The 11,341-nt window shown below is 40.0% G+C and overlaps 1 pseudogene; it reads right to left on the bottom strand.

Moving 5' to 3' along the window:
• Positions 1-561: 561 nt before the first annotated feature.
• Positions 562-1,330, bottom strand: LOC113911547 (annotated as a pseudogene).
• Positions 1,331-11,341: the final 10,011 nt, after the last annotated feature.

Genomic DNA, 11,341 nt, shown 5'->3' with positions numbered 1-11,341 from the left:
TACCTCCAGCACTCAGACAAGATGCTATGTGCATGGTTAGTGGTCCAGCACAAACACACCGCAACAGCCTTGATAGCATCTCCCTCCTCAGAACAGGGACTCACAGTTACTGGATGTGGATACATATGCTGTGCAGTATTTTGAGTCCAAAATGTGAAGATGCTTTTTTTCTCAGTGGAAACACAGTAACTTCATACAAAATTTGGATGAGTAAGAAGCAGTGGTCCAAAGTAAGATCCATTAATAGATCCACAATTACAAACAATGTGACAAATCAAAACAGCAAACTGTACTCTCAGGCCATATGAATAAAGATTGAGTAAGGGTAGGAAGTCCAATTACAGCAGTGCTCAACTCCACTGAATATGCTACTGTGACATAAGAATATATCCACACCCCACACTTCAACCCAACCTCCAGCCTCCTGCCCAGCATCACCAGTATATGTGTCTTCATCTCCTTCCTGGTTGCCAGGGCAATGCAGGTGATGCCTGCCATATCTGAGTTAAGTGGGAGAAAACACAGGCAAAGCTCCTTTCTCTAAGTGATGCTCAGGATTCATCAAGTTGCCAGTTTTGATGTTATTCCAGATAATTGCCCTAATAGTTTCTGCCAGGCCCCCTTCACTTCCTTATTCCTTAGACTATAAATCATGGGGTTCAGCACAGGCATCAAAATGGCATAAAAGACAGATATCAACTTCTCCTGAAGGACAGCGGGGCTGGATATAAGTGAAAATGGTCATGCTATAGCACAGGACAACCACTGTGAGGTGAGAGGCACAGGTGTGGAAGGCTTTCTTTCTTCCCTCTGTGGACCGGATCTTTAGGATGATGGAGATGATCTGGATGTAGGACAGGAGAACCAGGCAGAAAGGTGTCATCAGCAGAACAATGCTAGAAACCATGATTGCAATCTCATTGGAGGAGATGTCTACACAGGCCAGCTTGATCACAGCTAGGATTTCACATGATATGTGATCAATATCCTTGTTTGAGCACATGGGCAGCTGAAAGGTGATTACAGTCTGCATGAGAGAGTTGACAGAACCACTGACCCAGGATGTGATGGCCAACCTAGTACAGAGGCCTTCCTGCATGATGACCGAGTATCACAGGGGGTCACACACAGCCACATAGTGGTCATAGGCCATCACAGCCAGTAGAACAAACTCAATCCCACCCAAGCCCAGGGAGAAAAATAACTGGGCTGCACAGCTCACAAATGGGACTGCTTTATCTGCTGCAAGAAAATGCACCAGCATCTGAGGAACGATGCTTGTGGCATAAGAGACATCAATGAGGGAGAGGCTGGTGAGAAAGAAGTACATGGGAGTGTGGAGTCAGCTGTCTAGTCTGATGAGAAGAACGATGAGGAAGTTCCCCAGCACTGTCACCATGTACATGATCAAGGAAAGGATGAAGAGGGAGACCTGTGTGTCCCAGTCACTGGACAGGCCAAGGAGAATAAACTCTCTCACCCAAGTGTGGTTATCTGTGTCCAATAAAAAACATATGACTGTCAATCTGCAGAAGGAGACAGAAATAGCAGAAACTATTGAATTAAAGAAGCATAAATATAACTTCTTAAAAGAATGCATATTTAATAAGACCTGTCAGCCTTAGCCAGATGCTTCTGATCATGCATGCACCATGATGACAGGCTTGATCCTAATATGCATTCTATCTATTCTACATAAAAGAGACAAGCCATTCCTTTAAAATGAGAAGATAGTCTTAGGGATTTCATGGAGACCTGGAGATAAGGCAGTGTGATTTTAGGAGCTTTATATCTTTTTAACTTACCATAGTTTCCTGGTCAAGACAGGATTATAGGAAACAGTGGGGGATCAAGAGATAGACAATGAAGACAAGCATGATTCAAAGTTCAAGAACAACTTTACATATATCTACTACACCACACATGATAAAAAGAATAAACAAGTTACAAAAAAAATGAGAGAAATTTTCAGATGTGGCAGGTGTATAGTATAAATACGGCTAGTGTTTCATGGGCAGATCTGGAATTCGAGAGTCTGGATATGAATCTTCTCTTATGACATATCTGATATGTGATTAGGTTAGAGACTTAAGCTTTTATACATGAAATGTGATAATGTTGCATAACTCACAAGTAGATTTAAGGTCAAATGTAGATAATTTATTAGAAAGTTGCTTATAAACTGTTACTGGTAATGGAACTTCAGCAGTATTCAGTGCTAGGTACCCTAACATGAGCTTCTCTCCTGGAGAGACATAGAAACAAATGTACTTTGTCCTCACATCCCCTCTGCCCTATGCTCAACACTAGAATAATCATCCTAAAATGCAAATTTAATCAGACTACTTTCATGCACATACAGAGTTGGGATGTCTAACTGCCTACAGAATTAGGAACATCATAGACAGAGAAGTGTCCAAATACTCATTAAGGAGGACCTGCTCGATCTTTTCTTTTGGGAATTTTATCATTTATTATTACAGGTATGTTTTATTTTTTTATTTTTTTTTTAGAAACAGACATTTTTTTATTTTTTTTAAGATTTTATTTATTTATTTGACAGAGAGACACAGCGAGAGCAGGAACACAAGCAGGGGGAGTGGGAGAGGGAAAAGCAGGCTTCCCGCTGAGCAGGGAGCCCGATGCGGGACCCGATCCCAGGACCCTGGGATCATGACCTGAGCCGAAGGCAGACGCTTAACGACTGAGCCACCCAGGCAGCCTACAGGTATGTTTTAGAGCAAAGTGTTTTACTAAAGCATCCTGCTAATACTTAAATGCTTTGCAAAGATATGTCAACTAATTATTTTTAACCCATCAAAAGTATATTTACTTCTATCACCAGGCTATACGCAAACAATGAATCATGGAACAGTACATCAAAAACTAATGATGTAATGTATGGTGATTAACATAACATAATAAAAAAACTATATTTACCTCTAAAGTCAACTGCCTTGATTTTAAAATAATTTAAATTCAAAATTATTGATATCCAAATATGCCTGTTTTCTAGAGTTTCCTCTTGGACTCCTGGGAGATTAAGAAAATAGAAATAGCATCTATATTTGAAAAGCCAAATGAAGGAGGAAATATGGGTCGGTCAGGTGATTTTTAAGACCTACAGTGAACACTATTTCCACATTATTTTGGATCAGCTTTCAGCTAAATAGAACTGGATTCCTAGTCTGTCCTCAGATGCACAATGCAATAATTGGTAGATAGTGTGCTACAGATCTAAATCTTTTGTGTTAGAAAAATACAGCTTGGTGTTAGTGTTAGAAAGATAGAGTTGAGAAGTCAACTCCAATGGATTAGGGGGATATCACACTATCCCCAAACTTGTGCTATTCATTAATGTCAACAGGTAAGACACACTTTTGAGATTATTTGCTCCATTTGTTTTTCAGTAGAAACAAGATGCCCAAATCCTTCTCATATGTGACTAGGGACACAACTCTTGTATAAAGCCAGGTATGAACAATGAACACAGCTGAGAACCAGTGTGGATAGCTCCTCCTGTACAACACTGTTTTGTGTTTTCTTCTCAGTATTTGTCTCAACCCCAGCTGCTCTTTTTGTAGGTACTTACTGTTCCATTAATACATAATAATTAATAAATAAATAATAATAAAATCCTGTTTTACATCTTGGGTCATATCTTCCTCATACTCAACAATCCTCAAGCCACACCTTTCTATGTATATTTTGAGAATTGTTTACTCACAACTCAACAATTTATGCTGCCTATTCAGAACATAGCATTTAAAAATGATACACCTGTGTAGTTCATCTCCTTAGACCTGAGAACTATGCAGGAAAGATTTTCAGATTCTTAGGTTCTGTGAATTGTGATGGATATAGGATGGGTACTGGAACCATAACAAAGAGAACACAAAGTGATACAATATGAAGGTGCCACTGAAATATTCTGTTACAAATTTTCTCCTGCTTGCCCTATCATGAATGCTTGAAACTCCAGTAATAGTAATTTATCCCTTTTCTGTTGAAATTGTCCTCTTTGTGAATTTTGCATATGTGATTATTCTAAATGGGACTTTTAAAATATAAATTACCTAACCTTTTTGTGCCTTTAAAATGGGTCACATTGCAGTTGATAACTGAGACCCTTACAGATAGAGGAGGGATCAGGAATGACACTGAAATTAGGGAAAATCAGGTCTCAGGCATGGATGCAGACAACGCTTCATTGTTAAAATAGAACCTTTGACCCCAGTTAAAGTACCTCCATGTGCCTTCTCTCATTATCCAGTTATTAATACAAACAGCAAATAGAACCAAAATGCTCTCTCTAGGACAGACATATGCAAACAAAAAACAAGTGTTCATATTCCTAATACAACACATTTTATTTAACTTAATACAACTAATTAGAAAGCTCAAATTCAGTCTGTTATAGTTTTTTTTAATTTAATTTTATTTTATGTTACGTTAGTCACTATACAGTACATCATTAGTTTTTGATGTAGTGTTCCATGATTCATTGTTTTCGTATAACACCCAGTTTTTTATTTAAGTAAAGAAAATCCATCCATTTCCCTGGAACCTACATGACCTTGTGTGTTGGGGAGCTAAGCAGTCTTGGCTTGGACAAGTGAAAGTTCCAAATACAGAAGCAGAACACATGAAGATAGATCCCATAACCTGCAGATAGGTCTCTTTCATGCTGCTCACAATAACTCAGAGCCATACCTTCAACAAGTTGACCTTTGCATGGAAATGGCACTTTCATTTAGGGAGAGATTTCTCTGACTTGTGACTGAAGAGCTGGTTGATGTAGACACTAAGAACATCCATCCTGAGCAGGAATACTTCCATCATCCTAATGCATGAAAACAGAGAATCTACAGGTGCCTTGGGTGGTTGGTATCTCAAAGATGGGTTTGACATCCTGAAAGAACAATTGCTTTATTCTCTTTGTGATCTTGTTAACTTCTAGCCTGATTTGGTTACCTGACTTTTCACTTAATCTGAGACTAATTACCGAGACCCAGTTTCTCAAACATGTATGAACCTGACATTCACTTTTGGTGACATATTGTGTTATGGTCTCATGTAAATTCTTCTTTTTACTTCTTGTTCCCTGTGGCTAAGACTAGGATTTTCATGGCAATGTAATTCCCTCTGTCTGCAAGTCTCCGTGGTGCAATCCCCACAGCCAGTTCAAGAAAAACCAACCCTGGGATGAGTTAGGACACCTGAATCCTGCCTCCAGTTCATTCTCTGAGTGTCAAGGGTCTTTGAATAAGCCCTTAATTGCCTTATATCTTCATTTATCTATTACTAAAAGAAAATTCATAATATCGTGATTATCAAACCCTAAGGAAATAATTGAGATAAGAGGATTTAAAGCAAATGATAATGTATCCTTCCTGGAAATGTAATAGAATACTCCCACATCCTGCTAACCAGTATCAATCAATACCTACTGAAAGACTTCATATTTCTGGGCTTCTTCCCTAAATGTCTTTCTCTCTCTATTGTCAGAACTGAGCTTTGGAATTGAGAAGCCTGTTGTAAAATTATACCCAAGTCTCATACTCCTGCAGAGCACAATCACTTTACCACATTTGCTATAATACTTAAGATGAGAAGATTTCACCAGTCATGCTTCATGCCCCTGATCCAAGTCCCTACCAAGTCACATCATTTCTGTCTCTGTCCCTGCCAAGGCCACACTCCCACAGGCTATGGATGCCACTCAGATGTTCATCAGTGCTGACAAAGGAGATGTGTCTGTTTTCCTCTAGGTTTAGACTGGTCTCAAGAGCTCTCCCTCCAGCACAGGGATGGACCACATAAAAGAGACACCCCAAATTCCTTGAGCCCCCGGGGCTCCTCAGTTCCTGGGGACTCGTTGCCATTGCTAGGGACACTGCTGGGAAGACGTTGACAAGAGCTCAGAAACAGCTCACACACAGACCTAATGAGCTTTGGCAGCAGCTGCATTTACAGGGGAGGGCTGACACATCCCCGCAGGAGCCTCCTGCCTGACGATGTTAATTGCTGCCACCACTCCCAATGCACAGGACAGGGCCTCCACCCCGTCCTTCTCCCTGTGGAAGGCTCTTCTCCATCCCTCTGCCTCCCACATCTTCATTACAGCCTTAGGCCATTCCAAACAGCCAGAGAAGCCAGCCTTCTGAGGTTGGAGGATGTCCTCCTGGAGCCCAAACCAGACTTCAGCCTTCAAGGCCCCAATCCAGGGAGCAGCGACTGGGGCTGCATCTAAATCTGGTGGAAACACCAATTTTTGCCTTTTGGTGCCACATGCCCTTACTTCTCCTTCTGGAGACAGAAGAGATGTGCTTCCCTCCCCTCCTGTACATGCAGTGCCCAGTGGGCTTCTGTGACCACTGCAAGTCTGATGGGCATCCTAGCACATTCCTCATGGTACTATTTAAGCTCCAAAAATAGCATCACATAGATAGATTTAAAAATCTAAATGTACAGAGAGTTGATAAAGGAAGTATTAGCAGCTACTGAAAAAAAAAAGGAAAAGAATTAAGATCATCCAAGATCCTTAACATAGAAGGGTGAAACTTCTGCCCTTCTTCAAACTTTTTTTTAGGTTTATAAACATATAACTGACAAATAAAATTGCAAAATATTTAAAGTGCACATGACTTCATATGTGTATACATTGTGGATGGATTCAAATTTTATTTTTAATTAAACATTGTAGTTTAAGATCATTGCGGATATACATGCTGTTTTAAGAAATAACACAGATGTATCCTTCTACCTTTGCCCAGTTTCCCCCATGGTAAGTAACATCCTGCAAAGCTATACTACCATGTCATAAGATAACATGATATATAATGGGATATAATTATATACATATTAAATTTTAATCATATGACAATGTGATATAATATCACAAGATATTGACATTGATATAGTTATGAATGTTCCATTACCACAAGAATCCCTCATATTGTCCTTTTATAGCCACACTACTTCTGTGCAGCCCTCACCCTCTCCTCGACCTCTGGTAATCACTGTCCGTTCTCCATATCTAGAATTTTGGCAGTTCAAGAATTATATATAAATGGAATCATATAGTATATTTCTTCTAGGACTGGCTTTTTCACTTAGCATAATTCTCTAGAGATTCATCCAGGTTGTATCTATCAATTGTTTATTCCTTTTTCTTGTTGATGAGTATTCTATGATGTGTATGTACCACCTTTTCCTTAATCACCCACATTTTGAAGAACATCCAGATTGTTTCTGGATGGTGGTATTATAAATAAAGCTGTTGTAAACACTCACATGTTGGTTTTTGTGTGAGAATGTTCATTTCATTAGGATAAATGGCCAACCATGCAGTGGCTGCTCATAGGAGGGTACAAATCAAACTAACATATACACAAATGGAATCCCAGAAGGAGAACAGAAATAAAAGAACAAAGAATAAATATCTAAAATGATAATGACAGGAGATTTTCCATAAATCATGAAGTACATCCAACCACAGATATGAGAAGTTCAGAGAACACTAAGGAGGATGACTATAAAAACAAGCAAACAAATAAAAATAACTAGAGATATCATATTCTAACTGCTTTAAAGAAAAAGGTGAAAATCTTGGAAGTGACAAGAAAAACATATGTTATATGCAGAAGAACAAAAATTGAATTAAAAGATGTGTCTTTAAAAATATGCAGGCTGGGGACACCTGGCTGACTCAGTCGGTGGACTGTGACTCTTGATCTCGGGGTTGTAAGTTCAAGCCCTACGCTGGGTATAGAGATTACTTAAAATAAAATCTTAAAAAGAACAAATAAAAAAATAAAACTATGCAGCCTGGAAGGCAGCTGAGTGATAATTATAAAGTGCTGATAAAAAAGAATAATTGTCGACTCAAATTTCTATACCCAGAGAAAATATCTCCCAAAGATGAAGGAGAAATAGGAGTTCATCAGACAAACAAAAATAGAATTTACTGCCAGAAAATCCACACTACAAAAAATGTTCATGAAGTTTTCATAGACAAAGGGAACTTGATACCAGACAGAATTTGGATACACAGAAGGATGTGAAAAGTGCTAGAAATGGTAAAATTGAAGATAAACATAAAACTCATTTTTTAAAGATTTAACAAACAACAAGGTAATAGTGTAAAGTAGAGGCTGCTTAGTGTCTTCTCACAAGAAGGACCAGGAGTAGCACATGATCTTCAGCTTCAACAGGTCAGACCACCAAATGTGATCCAGACTGGAGATTCAGTATGTTTCTAATTTCATTTTTTTTAAATTTGGTTTGCTCCTGATGTAGCAAATGCATAGTACAAAGAATATTTTTAAAAATCAGGATGCAAGGAGCACCTGGGTGGCTCGGTTGGTTAAGCATCCGGCTCATGGTTTCAGCTCAGGTCACGATCTCATGGGTCGTGAGATCAAGCCGTGCATCGGGCTCCAGGCTCAGTGAGGAATCTGCTTGAGATTTTCTCTTTCTCCCTTTCCCTCTGCACCTCCCCCCTCCATGCACTCTCTCTAAATAATACATATATATAAAATCAGGGTGCAAGTGGGAGAAAAGTAGTCATTAGAACATTTAGTGAATAATGATATTTAGGAATTTTTTTAAATTTTTTAAGTGTAATGATAGTATTTTGGTTATAAATATAAAAAGTTTCTATCTTTCAGAAGTTCATAGTAAAATATCATTTCAGAATGATTGAGGGAAGGGGAAATAGTGAGGTTTTATGTACCCTCTCTATATTAATGGCACAAAATGGTTTCTGTGATATGCTGTAGAGTAAAAAAAAGCAAGATCTAAAATAGTTTGTATGGTTTACTACCAATTATGTTTAAGGGGACTATACATACACACATACACACTGTGTGTGCCTTGAAAAAAGACTGCAGTAGATGTGTGAAGAGATTTATAGTTTATAATGTACCCTTTTGTACTGTTGGGAAAGTTTTGCCAGGCACAAGTAATTCAAAAGAAAGTAATATGTTTTAAAACTCGATTTTCAAACTCTTGGCTTTATCCCCTACTAGCAGTGTAGCCTTAAGGATGTTTCTTAACCTCTCTGTGGCTCCAGTGTCTCTTCTATGAAATAGGGCTAATAAAGGTGCCTTCCCCCAAGGGTAACACTGAGCACCAAATTAGTTAACCTGTGAAAAATGCTTCCTGCCTCGCTTATAAGAACTCAAATCTCATAATTTTACTTGTATTGTTGAGAAAAAGAAATAAGGAAATGGTCTAATGCTTGAGGATTCACAAGTCTCACCATATTAGCACATTACTCAGGTAGAATAAATTGTTGAAGAGTCGGGATGTCTTCCACTGGGAAACAATATCTTGTGGGTTGCTTTGTTGTATACGCTCTAACCCAGTGGCTCTCCGCTGGGGGGTGATTTTGTCCGCTAGGGGACACTTGGTTGTCTGGTGGGTAGAGGCCAGGGGTGTTACCAAAGACTCCACAATGGACAGGACAGTCCCCTACAACAAAGTATACAGCTCAAAACATCAACAGCAACAAGGTCCAGAAACTGCTCTAATCTGTGACCAGCATGTGGTGCTGTTTCTTCCAGAGCCAGAAGAACAGTCAGATCCAGGCTCCAGTGTAAATTGGAGAGTAGCATTTTTCATGGTTAGACCTGTCATGTCAAAAATCACTTAACTGCATCCCTTTTAAGATTAAAAATCCAGGGGTGCCTGGGTGGCTCAGTCGTTGAGTGTCTGCCTTCGGCTCAGGTCATGATCCCGGGGTCCTGGGATCGGGCCCCGCATCGGGCTCCCTGCTCAGCGGGAGCCTGCTTCTCCCTCTCCCACTCCCCCTGCTGGTGTTCCCTCTCTCGCTGTGTCTCTCTCTGTCAAATAAATAAATAAAATCTTTAAAAAAAAAAAAAAAAGAAGATTAAAAATCCACCAAAACCCTTTTTTTTGCCTTATATGCACAGAGAAAATAGATAAATCAAGATTTTTTTTGACTAAAAGACATGTGTGTTCATAGATGTTCTAAGATTCCACACATGCATTTAAGTACCGCTATCCATGGTGCCTAATTACCCTAAAGCCCTGTGGAGATTGAATGTTATGATCCACCAGAGAAACAGGGCAACCTTTCATACCTAGATGTCCCCAAAGGCCTTGTTTTACAAACTTTAAGGATGCCTTTATGGTTATTAAATACTGAATCAGATTTTTATTCTCAAATATTTCTCAGTGCGCAGCTTTAAAAATAAGTTTCCTGTTAAAGGCTGCAGTGTAGCATTTCCTTTATGTTGCCCTACATCAACAGTCCTTTCCTCTCTCCTGTGCATCCAGAATATCCTTTGTAAGCACCTACTAATTAGGAATGCCTGTAGTCTCCAGGCGGCCCGCTAGAATGTAATGTATTGGCACTGGCTGAGAAAACGTGGCCCTGAAAAATATACAGTCAACGCAATGAAAAAGAGAAAAACAGAAATTTAACAGGTAACTCTGAGGTACATGATATGTTTCCACATACTTAATGCCCACTCTCAACATTTCTGCTTTCTCAGAAGGAAAACCGGACGACCCTTTGAGTGAAGAACGCGAATGAGCTGTGCAGCTGGGGGAGGGGGAGGGGTCATGGGATGGGAGGTGGACAGAAGTCACCCTGTGACCACACACCAGTCACAAAATGGAGTACAGCGTCTTCACTTATTCTCCTCCTGGCTGTTGCTAATCTTCTTTCGTCTCCTTTCCCCTACCACTTTACACAGGGTGTGTTTATGATGTCGCATTTTTCACATTAGTACACAGGTAGCAGACTACCCATGCAGGACTTTGACATTCTGGAGGAAGAGTGGAGTAAACACGGGAAGAAGGTGATACGTTGATTTGGGCAGCCGAAGCTGTGAAACGTAAGCAATTACCTGTCACGATTGTTTTTTCAACCAGTGTCTGAACCTTCCTTCTGTGTTTGGGGTGTTGTCCCCCCCCCACCCGCCGCCAAAAGAGGCTAAAATGTTCTCAGCATCCCTTGCAGCAAGAGCACAGGATGTGATCCAGGCTCTGTCACTCAGGGGCTTTTGTGCCAGATTTGGGACAAGGAATCAATGATACAAAAAAGGGAGGAACTGCCCAGAGCTAAACATTGTGAGGCCGGCACCAGAGGCAGAGCAAATGTGGTTTCTAGAATCAGCAGTGGTAACGGTGCACTAGGTGTATCTGCAGCACACACTACATTCTCCAGACCCAGGAAAGACTGCAGGCGTGTCCGCCAGGGACCGCTTCTGCAGAAGGATTTTTGACCATTTTTCATAATGTTGTCAACTGACTTCAGAGATTCTGTGAGCTATTTAGTCCCCTTTAATAAATGTATTTTCTGCTTGCC

This window comes from Zalophus californianus, chromosome 12 (genome assembly GCF_009762305.2).
Source record: "Zalophus californianus isolate mZalCal1 chromosome 12, mZalCal1.pri.v2, whole genome shotgun sequence".
NCBI lineage: Eukaryota > Metazoa > Chordata > Mammalia > Carnivora > Otariidae > Zalophus > Zalophus californianus.
This window is presented reverse-complemented; position numbering and strand designations above follow the sequence as displayed.